Source organism: Myxocyprinus asiaticus, chromosome 15 (assembly GCF_019703515.2).
Source record: "Myxocyprinus asiaticus isolate MX2 ecotype Aquarium Trade chromosome 15, UBuf_Myxa_2, whole genome shotgun sequence".
In the NCBI taxonomy this organism is placed as follows: domain Eukaryota; kingdom Metazoa; phylum Chordata; class Actinopteri; order Cypriniformes; family Catostomidae; genus Myxocyprinus; species Myxocyprinus asiaticus.
Genome location: NC_059358.1, coordinates 16,333,965 through 16,346,883, shown reverse-complemented (window position 1 = coordinate 16,346,883; position 12,919 = coordinate 16,333,965).

Sequence of the window (12,919 nt, the reverse complement as noted above, 5' to 3'; positions counted from 1 at the left end):
ACACATGCTCTTGACCTCCACCAAACTAACAGTGTGTGTAGCTTTGTTGTTTTTTTATTTTGTATTTATTCAAATCTGATGTTGATGTAGCTGGAGAGATGCTTATAAATTAATTTAAATAGTGTGCCTAACAGGACTCATAAAATGACATCATGGCATAGTAAATGGATCTCAAAATGAAGTCTTTCTGATTATTATTATTATTATTATTATTATTCTGGCTGTGTGTAACTGGTTGAAGAGATTAGTATTGGCAATAAATGAATATGCAATGACTTGCCACATTCAGTTCACCAACCCTAAACCGTGGAACAAAACATGATTTTAGGAATAAAACTATGAAGACTTTTATTTATTAAAGCCATGGTGGATGAACATTTCAGGAATAGTTAGCCAAGGCTAATCTAACTGATCCCTTACAGATTCACAAACCATTCAAATAGCCAGGCAACTTTTGTAGATCAGCATAGTTTTTCTTGGATCTGTCATCACTTTACTTTGGAGAATATGTGGGTACTTAAGATGGAACTGAATTCTTCAAATCATAGTGTCTCACTGTTTTCATTGGAAGGCAATGAGTTGTCATTATGGACTTAGAAGAAGGTTGGCAGGAGCATCTTTTTGCTTTAAGTAGAAAGAGTTACAGGTGCACAAAGATGGATGTGCTCTCTGATGTCTCTTGAGCAGTTTAAAAAATACAAATAGGAAGTAGAATATTTTTGGAAATATTTACAGGGATAGTAGAAAAACAGAAAAATATCTTAGCTGAGTAGGTCCTTAAAATGCAAGTGAATGGAGATTTTCTTTTGAAGCTCCTTAAATCACAAACAGTCAGCATAAACATCATCGATACGACTCCAGTGGTTAAATTAATGTCTTCTAAAGCGATATGATCACTTCTGGTGTGAAAAAGATCAATATTTAAGTACTTTTTAACTATAAACCATCGCTGCTGTTAGGTTTCACGAGAGGGTGGAGTCCAAGCAGTCTCTCGTGTTATGTATTCACGTTACCATGATACAGAGGTAATCTCACATTCTCCACTTGGTTGAGACATCCAGAATGAGCACACAAATGTACCATTGTGAGTAAAGAAACAGATAAATGCAGATCTAAACCAAAACCAACGAAGCTACTGTACAGCGTTCCTCCTCCTCATTGTAAACAGCGCTTCTCTTCCGGCTGTGTCTCAGTTCTCGCGTGTTTCAAATGCAATGCAATTACGTCACGTGTGTACCGCTGCTCACCGAAGTACGATTTGTCTGTTATTTTTGGAGCTTCAAAAGAGAAATCACCATTCACTTGCATTTTAAGGACCTATTGGGCTAAGATATTTTTCTATTTTTCTTCAAATGTGTTCTGGTGAAGAAAAAAAGTCATGCACACCTGGGATATCATGAGGGTGAGAGAATGTTCATTTTTGGGTGAAATATCCCTTTAACAATTTGTAAACCTGAAATAACTTTTGGAACCATGATGCAGCAATTTGAGCTTATGCTCTGATATGCTGTCATGTCGATATATCTAGCTAATGTGGGAGACGCAAGTTTGAATCAAAGCGGTGCTTGACACTGTAGCAAATTAGCTTACAAAGGGAATTATTTATAACTAATTATAACTGGTTATAATTAATAATAAATATTTAGATTAGATCTTAGAATTAACTGTAGCAGAATCGATATTACAATTATCTGATCTGTCCGTCCACCGAGCAGACAATATAATTATTTATCAATTCTAGGAAGATTACTTTCCTGGCCAAGGAACAATAGCCCTCCTACTTATACAGTGCTAGCAGTAGTTTAGCATGTAGCAAGGAGCAACATTCAGTGACTTTGAATTGTGAGCGGAACACAGAGACAATCAATTGTGAATATAAGGGATTTAATAAATGAAACTATAACTAACATACAAACAAACTAAGCAAAACATACATATATAGAATGAAGGAAAGTAAGGAAAGGAGAGAGAGAGAGACAAAGAATGGCAGTATTTCACATCAGTTAACCACAACCTAAATGAGAATCATCAGAGGCACAATTCACCTTAAAAGGGGTTCAAACTTAAACGCGCATCTAATCAGTTGTAAATGGTTACTTGCATTGGTTTGTTGCTGAATAAGAGTCTTGATGCGGTAGACGAGGTTCTCGACGATTTCTTTATGAGTGAGTTGAAGAAGTCCACAGCAAATCCACAAAGTTACTTGAAGGTAAACACTGCCAGAAGGTTAAACTCAAGAGGAGAGTTTTGGAGTGTGTTGGTCTCAAGAAGAAGAGTTTTGAGCGATGATTAGTCTGCGTTCTGGAGTTTTACTAGTTCATTGCCGCACCCATTTTGTGGGTGGAGTGGCCAATCAGAGGCATGCATTTTGAGCTGGAGAGACATCCTTTGTCTCCGTTTATGGCCCATTCGCATTTTATTGCTGATCTGGACCGCTAGTGCAGCTTTTAATTCAAAACATAGTAAGAATTGTTCGATGCATTTCACGATCACATGGTGTACATTATTGTGTGAGAAATAAAGAAAAGATCATTTTGATACCAAGAAGGTAACCTCCAGACGATATTAAAGCAGAGATACACTCATACACTTGAATATAGGCGTTTAACGTCTAACTAATACAAGTAAAGGGTTTTAACTAAGTTAATATAATAGGGGAATATACATACAACACATGCATATAGCAGATACATTTATAACTGCTTACTATGGCCTAAATAGAGAAAATGTCTTTAGGTGTGTGTGTGTGACGTGTATTGGAATTACTGGAGACAGACAACTGCTCTGGTGCCTGGCACGGGGGTCACCCCCCTTTCTGTGGAATGTGTTTGAAGCTTGATGGAGACACTCCAGAGGCGACCTGTTTTAGCATCCTTTTGATAGTTATAAAGACCATCTGCAATTTAGCACCCATATAAATGTAAACGCGGAGGCCAGGTCAGTAATTTATATGCAAATGTCAAAAGGCTAAAAGGGTTTTTTTCAAAAAAGTGTAATTAGCCATCACTGATCTTACACAGACGTTACACACTAGCGTTGAGCGGTGTGTTGAAGTGCTGAATCAAGTCACGAGAAAGCATCTTGATGCCCAGCACTCAGTAGTCAGGGTGCACAGGTTTTTATCAGTAAACCTGTACAGGTATACTGCTAAAAACCTGTGCACAGTTTTGTTTACAAGGTACCAGGTTGCTGCAATGAATGCCTCTGAAGAATACCTAACAAAGTCTTTCTAGCAAGTCAGTCCACTGGTGGCCATCTTTGGAACAATCCTGGGAGACTATTTACAGTCATGCCAGTGCAGCTTCTATCTACTTGAATGGGGGAACACTGAAATCTCAAAAACTGCTTCCCAAGCTTACGTTTAAACAACATATTTTAAATCAGCAGTAAAATCTGACAACACTGGTATCTGAATTTACAGTAGTTTCTTAAACTCATATTACGCAAAAAATGTAAATTTTCCCAGCTTGTGTAGCTAGTGCGCATGCTCGTTCTCAAATTGATTGACAGGTGATGTCTGTAGCTAAAAGATGATTGGCTCTTTTACCTGTGAGGTGGGACTTCCTTTCTGCATCCACTGACCATTGGGCGCTAGAGCTCATTGGTTGGGCGTTCCAATTTCTCTCATTCATTTTAATAGAAGTGGCCCGTCTCTGCTAAATAAATAGTATCTGTACCTAATCACTTGATTTTCCAAAGTGTACCAGGCTTTTGGCATTATTCAGAGGTTTGTTTGAGGCACTTAGTAGCAAGTAAACTAGATACTGCATGCAGAAGAAGAATTACATATATACACTGGTAGCCAAAAGTTTGTAATAATGTACTGATTTTGCTCTTATGGAAAGAAATTGGTTCTTTTATTCACCAAAGTGGCATTCAACTGATCACAATGTATAGTCAGGACATTAATAACGTGAAAAATGACTATTACAATTTGAATTTCTTCTCAGAACTTCATAAACTACTTCAAAAAGTTCTCATCAAAATTCCTCAATGTCCAGTCCTCCTTTCAGCAGTGTTTGATATAATGTAAAGTGATTTTATAGTACCAAATTAGCAATTTAACATGATTACTCAAGGATAAGTTGTTGGAGTGATGACTGCTGGAAATGGGGCCTGTCTAGATTTGATAAAAAATTACTTTTCAAATAGGGATGGTGCTGTTTTTTTACATCAGTAATGTCCTGACTACTTTGTGATCAGTTGAATGCCACTTTGGTGAATAAAAGTACCAATTTCCTTCCGAAAAACAGCAAAATCTGTATATTATTCCAAACTTTTGGCTGCCAGTGTGTGTGTGTGTGTGTGTGTGTGTGTGTGTGTGTGTATATATATATATATATATATATATATATATATATATATATATATATATATACAGTTGTGCTCAAAAGTTTGCATACCCTGGCAGAAATTGTGAAATTTTGGCATTGATTTTGAAAATGACTGATCATGCAAAAAAAATAAAAAATAAAACTGTCTTTTATTTAAGGATAGTGATCATATGAAGCCATTTATTATCACATAGTTGTTTGACTTCTTTTTAAATCATAATGATAACAGAAATCACCCAAATGGCCCTGATCAAAAGTTCACATAGCCTTGAATGTTTGGCCTTGTTACAGACACACAAGGTGACACACACAGGTTTAAATGGCAATTAAAGGATCATTTCCCACACCTGTGGCTTTTTAAATTGCAATTAGTGTCTGTGTATAAATAGTCAATGAGTTTGTTAGCTCTCACGTGGATGCACTGAGCAGGCTAGATACTGAGCCATGGGGACCAGAAAAGAACCGTCAAAAGACCTGCGTAACAAGGTAATGGAACTTTATAAAGATGGAAAAGGATATAAAAAGATATCCAAAGCCTTGAAAATGCCAGTCAGTACTGTTCAATTACTTATTAAGAAGTGAAAAATTCAGGGATCTCTTGATACCAAGCCAAGGTCAGGTAGACCAAGAAAGATTTCAGCCACAACTGCCAGAAGAATTGTTCGGGATACAAAGAAAAACCCACAGGTAACCTCAGGAAAAATACAGGCTGCTCTGGAAAAAAGACGGTGTGGTTGTGCTTGAAATGCTTGTATTGTAGGAAAATCCTTTTATTGTGGAAGTTTTGCACACATCACATCATAATTACGTTAATTTGTTTAACGTGTTATTTTTGTATAATTAATAACACAAACGCATTAAACTGACAGCACAAATATGCCCCAATGGAACATCCCAGAGAACCCCAGCCTTAAAAGGAACCATATCAGGAGTTATGCAACAATGAACAATACTTTTACAGCATTTATTCATCTTGGTTAATGTTAATTTCATCATATACTAATACATTTTTTTTTTAAATCAAAAGCTGTATATGTTAACATTAGTTAATGAAATATGAACTAACAAAACAATTGTATTTTTATTAACTAACATTAACAAAGATTAATAAATGCTGTAAAAAATACACTGTTCATTCTTTGTTCATGCATTAAGTAATGTTAATGAATGCAACCTTATTGTAAAGTAGTATTATTATTGAAAGTTGGATGAGTCATGATTTGGCATTTTCTGTAGGTGCATTGTTGCGTTTTCTGCATTCAGTGTACTTAAAGTACATTACATATTTACCCTTGTAAATATGACTTGTCTTGAAAAAGAAAAGGTGCTTTTAAATCCTCAAAGAATGACTATTGTCTGCCCCAGTAACTTTTTTTTTTTTTTTTGTCTGTGCATATCCACCCACACATTTATTTTCTCCTACTACATAGAAATGTAGATGTGCTTACGCAACAAGAGGCCTGGCAGTAAATTTGACTGTTGTGCTTACAAGAGTAACTGTTGCAAGGTAGGGAGCAGCTATCCCTCCCACCCCAAACACCAAAGATGATATAACTACAGTGCATATTCATAATGCGTCACAAAACCTGGGCTAAGCTTCTTATTCCTTAATGAAGCCATAACTAGCTACATCTTAGTTAACTAAATAAATGCGGGTGGCACACCTTGTTGTCCATGAAGTAAGTCTAGAACAAACACTATGAAATAAGCTATTATTCACACAGAGAGGTCACTTTAAGAGCTGAGTGTTAAATGGCCTGTAGGGAGATTAAGGAAGTTTGGGCTATTCCTTTGTCTCTGTGGTTTCATGGAGAATTAGGGTTTTGTGCATCATGACCAGATAGACATGAGACTTGTCTGTTCGTACTAAAAGATACTTATGCAGTGAAGGGCTGTGAAAATAGAATATGGGAAACTGGGGCTAGTTGTCTCACATTTTAATCCAGTAAACACTTCTCAGGGTTGGTTTATCTTTGAGTCAATTTCTTTATAGACACATAATTTAAAGTCTTGGCTACTAAAAAGCTATTGAGTGTTTTCACCAGCATGCTGTCACATTATAAAGGGGTAAATTGGCGCAATGGAACCCGCCTTTAAACCTCTTATAGTCTTTTCAGCATTATTTACACAATAAAACTAGTTAATAAATAGAAAAATGTAAAAGGTAACATACAAAAATACTAAACTTTTGTTGTGGCCAGCGAATATTGTAATTAATAATTTGCAATTTGAATTTAAAGCATTTAAAACACGTGACAACTTGCCACAGCCTGACATTTATGAAAAATACCCTTGCCTTGAGAGCCTAGTGCAACCTTTTGGTTAAAATCTACCTTCATTATATAGTTTACCCTTGCCTTAATACTTGCAAGTGTGGTTTTAAAAGGATAAAATGAATAATTTAAGAGGGTTTTTAATGTGGTGTTTGAATCTAACATACAAAACATATTCTTGAGAAAACACACATTTGTATAATTGGACTTTTGACTCAAAAGCTTATAGTTACTGAGATACAGCCCTTGTGAAAACATCCTGACTACTAGCACTGGTCTCCTCTACTGTCTATCTGAATAAGTGTAACAATATGCAATGAAAGCAAGACTTTGCAGCTGTCATGTTGCCAGTTATGATTAGTTGTGACCACATGACAAGATACTGTGTAAAAATCAGGTTGTGTATTGTTCTCACAGCATTTGGTAATGGTGAAGTCCCTCAGTTAGCGAGAATCCGTTTTTACATCACAGATACTGCTGAGCTTGCATAACACAATTCCAGAAGTTGAGCAGCCTCATAGGACCTACAGATAAGAACTTGAGGATCTTATCAAACTTTGACTGGAGTAAGGCCTACAATTGTACAATTCTATTAGTGGTAAAATTCTATAATACCACTGTAGTTCATTTTCAGTGTAGTATCGAAATGTCATTTCAGGAACCTTATGCGTCATCCTTTTTGTCAAAGATGAAGTATTAAAATCACATGATGAACACTTGCATAGATCATAGACTATGTAAAGACACTATTTAAAGACTTTTAAAAAAAGCTTTTAGCTTTGCCATCCTGGATTATCATTCTGTTCTCCAGTCAGTGCACTCTGACACAACAGGAGAATGAGGAAGTCTAGTTCTTTATCAAAAGTGAATTGATGGGCAGTCAAAATTCAGCAAAGCTCTCAGAAAGTGGAACTGTTATATAATGTTTTGTTATAATTCTTGCCAATCTGCTTTTTCTAGCCCATTCACAAAGCCTGACACCTCACCCCAAACCCATAATGAAATATGGAAAATAAGTAGCCATGATCATTATGTCAAACCCAGCTTAGTCACTTAGAGGCAGCTTCTATTTTGCATCGAGATGTCAGTCTTGTGACATACTGCAGGGTTTGTGTCATCCTACTGAGGAAGCTGTACATTCTTGTTGTCTTACATGGGCATTCAGCCTGATCCTGAATGGTTAAGGTCACACAGAATTGGAAGCGTTATGACCTTGTTTATCAAGTGGCGAGTTATGTCATTTACTCCATAAAAATGCCTGTTTGGATCCGATGCATTCCACACTGGAAACTAGATCTGGTAACAAAACATTTTATGGTGGTGCATTGACCTTTTGTGTCTAGTCTTTTCATGAGTTTGAGTAAGCCATTGTCAGAAATGCTCTACCAGGTAAAGCCCAATAACAGCAGGATGCGGGTTGTAAACCTAAACTTAGGCTGTTAAAAACAACCTTGTCTCATAGATTGAACGTTACTATTACTACATTTTTGCAAACTATAAAAATGTCACCTGTGAAATAAACGCTATATACAATTGTTTTTTTTTTTTTTTTTTTTTTTTCACTTTCACACACATCACGAGTACAGCGGCTGGTTTTGACTATAACACTTATTTTTCGTACTATTACTACTCTCACACTGCTGTGCTATGATATCAAAAGCTTTTACTCTAATGCATCATTTGAAAAAAGATGCATTTTAAGGATTTTGCAGACACACCTACATTTACACACTTAATTCTATGTGATTAGCTTGTTGGTAGCTCATTGGACTTTGGACTCATAGACTAAAGTTCGAGCCCAGCAAATCACACTTAAAACAAAAGTACCATAGGAGTGATACGAAATAATGTGGTTGCTTCAGAAAATGTGCGGTTTAGGCGTTGGTTAACGGTAAGGATGTCTGCTTTGTTCACCCCTCATTTATCTTTTAGGACACTATTGATTAGGTTTAAGCTAAAGTTTTAGCTTAGGGTGCTACATTTTACTATTGATTAGGTTTAGGCTAAAGTTTTAGCTTAGGGTGCTATGTTTTACTCATTAAAACATTTAAAATTACCTTTAAAAACCTTGTCTGATTACAACATAATTTTACTTGCTTTTGGCACCCCCCACTGGACATTTCACTAGGAAACTGCAGTCAAATGTGTAATACAGCATGCATTTTTGATTTGCAAAAATGTTGCCATGGTCACATAAATTTCATGACATCAGGCTGGTTAAAAATGCTCTAATTTTAAGGGGATATTTTATCCAAAACTTAAAATACTGTCATGAATTGCTCACCCTCTTGTCATTCCAAACCCACACAACTTTCTTTCTACAATTTTTAAGAATGTTGACGCTGCACTTTTTTTCATGAAAGTAAATGAAAGTAAATGGGCTCTGAGGCTGTCGGTCCCAAACATTCTGCGCAAGAGCTCCCTTTGTCTTCAAAGGAAAAAGAAAGTCATATGGTTTTAAAACAAAGTGAGGGTGAGAGAATTGTGACAGAATTTTATTTTTGGGTACACTATCCCTTTAAGTGTATTGCTGAAAGTCTAAAAACAACAGACATGCCCATATAGTAAGTTCACATACAGTAAATATTATTTACAATAGAGTTCCAAACTTAACAAATTTAAGTAACCCCGACGAGTTCTCCCATTGTTTGCCTATTGCAGTTGTGTTGATTTAACAGACTTTCCTAGCAAGCATTTAAACAAGGTGTAATCAAATAACAAAAATCTGTCCCCACCCACAAAACTCAGATGTTGTATTAAGATCCAAGGGAGGCAGAACTGTGCAACAAAAATAATAGTTGTATATCCTTTATCAGCAATTTCAGGACTTAACTGTAACCTCTCTGGGGTGTGAGACTAGGAACCACCTTCCTGACTACTGACAATTAGATGCTTTTGTTTTAAAGCTGCAGAATGTGATTTTTGTTGTGTTTACATCCATTTAGGTTGGGTGGGTACACCCTGAAGTGTGTTTTACCGGTTGTCATTACCACCTACATTTAGTGGCATATCTGCTCGCACCCATCACTGTAAAAAAAGTAGTGGTAACATAAATGAACTGGTTTATTGAAGTCAAATCAAACTGACTGTAGTAGGTAACACCAACGAAAGCATTTTTCAAGAGTCAGATCAGGTAGAAATAGCATCACCTTAAGGGGCCATTCACACTAATAACATTTTCCGTCCATCTGCATTAGTCTTTTGTTAAAACTGTATTTCTGTGTAAACATGCGCTAGACCTTTGCGCCGTATCTCGCTGGTTTTTCGGCATCTCACACAGGAGGATATTTTTAAGATAAAGGAATAATCCAGGTTCAATACAAGTTAAGCTCAATCGATAGCATTTGTGGCATAATGTTGATTACCACAAAAATGTAATAAACTTATCCCTCATTTTCATTAATAAGCAAAAATATAGGTTACTGTGAGGCACTTGCAATGTAAATGAATGTAAACGTGAATCTGTAAACTTTAAAATACTCACTGTTTCAAACGTATACCAACAAGACGTAAACAATATTCTTGTAAACAAGATTTTAGTGTAATAAAATCGCTTACTAATCTTTTCTGTGTGAAGTTATATCCAATTTTACAACTTTGTTGCCATGAGAACGAAACGTTGTTAAACCTGGAATCCTGCAAAAATTTGTATTGAACCTGGAATAACTTTTAAGAATGCATTGAGACACCTGCGTTCTGTTCTATATGTTGCACTACTTTTGTTTTTTAAGCACATTTGGTCTGAACTGCACATTTTTCCTTTTTACAGAGCATCAGAGCTTTCAGTGAGTGTGAGGGTAAATATCAAGTATTTCCTTTGTTTTACTCCCATTTGAATGTTCTGTTACCCTTCTAAATCACTTCAGCCCAGGGTCGTCACCAACAATGCCCTCCTACCTCAAGAAGAGCTATTTTTAGCCCAATGACGCAGGTGCCTCATATCACCACCTGCTCAGAACACTGATGAGGGCTCCCTCTTCCATGCTGCCTGGCGACAGGGGGATGCTATTACCGGGGCAACTGAAATTGGTTGACATCACACACTGTCAGGATCTCCCCTATTAAAATGGTATTGCAGTACCAAGCCTCTGAGCACATACACACGACTGTATGACTAACCCCCCGCTGCTGTTGCCCCAAAGACCGATCAACAGCTTGCAAGCTGTGAGTCATCCTGTGGACTGCATAAATGCCACGTTGCAGAGAATCATCTTTTAGCAGCCTTTATTTTCATCCTCTATTTAGCCAAATAAACCCCTCTGAAACAGATGTTTTTCGTGCACAGTCTAAACAAACATGCTGTTAACATTATATAATTGAGAACTGAGACATATTTGGCATTGTGTTCTTTATTTTCCAATTCATATGAGACATAACTTCAGATTTAGGACATTATTAGGACATTATAATATATTACCCTGTGGTTGCATTTTTTAACATCAGTAGAAGTTGACAGTTCCAGCTACATTCAGTTAGAACTGTAAGTCTAATTTGCTTAGTTTCTAGATAATTTCTATAGAACATCCCTATGTCCAGATGTTTTTTTCCTGATGTATTAACACATGGTTTGTCTAGTTTTTGTCCTTCATTTTGGGAATAGCATACTGTATATTATACAAATTTGGATAGGAAAACAGTTATAGTTTTATATTATATTTATATGCCATATAGAGTATGTGTATATGTGTGTATATATGTGATTGAGAGTCAAATCAAGACCTCAAATGTATTTTATTTATCAAAATATGAAAACAACTCATTCAGTTCTGGTCTCAACCAGTTTAGACAAAAAAATAATAAAAGGTCTTTAATAAAGCAATTAGCTACAAAAGCCAAAATGTCTGTTACAGCAGGGCCATAACCACCATAGACATGTATAGGGGCACTGTATGCAGACTGACCTGACAGTAAAATCTGAAACAGTAGGTTGGCAATATTTATTTATTTATTTTTTATTTTTTTTAGCTAAAATCGGTCACCGCTTACCAAAATACGAAACACTGCACCCAGTGGCCAAAGTGGTAAATTTTGTTGGCTGTATTGGCACATGTGAGCTCCATTGTGAGCTCCATTGTGAGCTTCTGTGTGAAGAGAGTTGTTTTCAGCTGTACAGGAAGTAATACAGTGAAGAGGAGTGCATATTTTATAAACTGTATCTACCCAGACCTTAACCTAACCATCACTGGAGTAAAAATGTAATGTTAGAAGGAAAAATGCAACCTCGGATTCGCGCTCATCACTGATTATGCAAACATAATTACTTCCTGGTTCCAACATGGGATCCGAACCCGGGTCTCCCATGCTGTTGATGCAACATGCTTCTGGTCACACCACAGTGAAAGGAAAATACAGGAAAACCAATGCAAAAATGTCTGATAGAAGATGGCGCTTGTCAATGAGTGGGCATAATGTGGCCGATCCTAGGATACCAGAACACTCTGACACAACATGTCAGATTCCTTTGGCAGTACGTGGCTCATTCAATCAGAATTTAGAGTCGGAACTTCACATTTTATAATAATGAACTAAGGACATGCCAAACGGAAATACAAATGGTCTTCAGGTGACAAATATTTCTGGACCTTAATATTTCAATATGTCTTTGTTTTAGTTTCTTGGATGGAATCCGCATGATATATCCTTATGAAATCATATCAGTTTGTAGATTTGAATATAAAGAATGGAAACACACTTGTGGTAGTTTATCCTAGCAAGCTACAACCTTGGTCAAGGTAAAATATTTGCAAAGGTAAGAACATATGTGCTTTGGATATTTAGGAATTTTAATATTCAGAAAATATAATTGCTTAAAATAGCTTGTATCTAAAAGTGGGAAGAGTTTTTGAATGAATGTAAGAGTAAATAGACACTTAATGGTGTTTTAATATTTAGATGAACACCTGTAATGTTTATTATAGTTCATTTGAAAATGTGCACAAAATAGTTTTGTATTACTATAAGATTTTTTTTCACTCAAATTAGGAATGTAAACATTGCAGAAAGTTCGGTTTTTCCATGATGAAAAAAAGTTCTACCAGCTTCTGTTTAACCTGCTTTCAAAACTGGATATCTACAACATTTGTGTTGTAAAAAAACAAAAAACGATTCACCTAAAAGTTTTCTGAGTTCAGTTTTTGGCTCAGTTCTAAGAGGTGGGCGTGTCACAGCTGCACTGCCTCGGCAAATCCTTTCGGCGCCTCTTCCGAAGAGTGCTTAGAAATACCAACATTCATCCAATGAGCTTCACGTATGCAAATCTCATATGTATAAGTACCATTCGCATGATTCATTTCATCATACTGTCTTGACTTG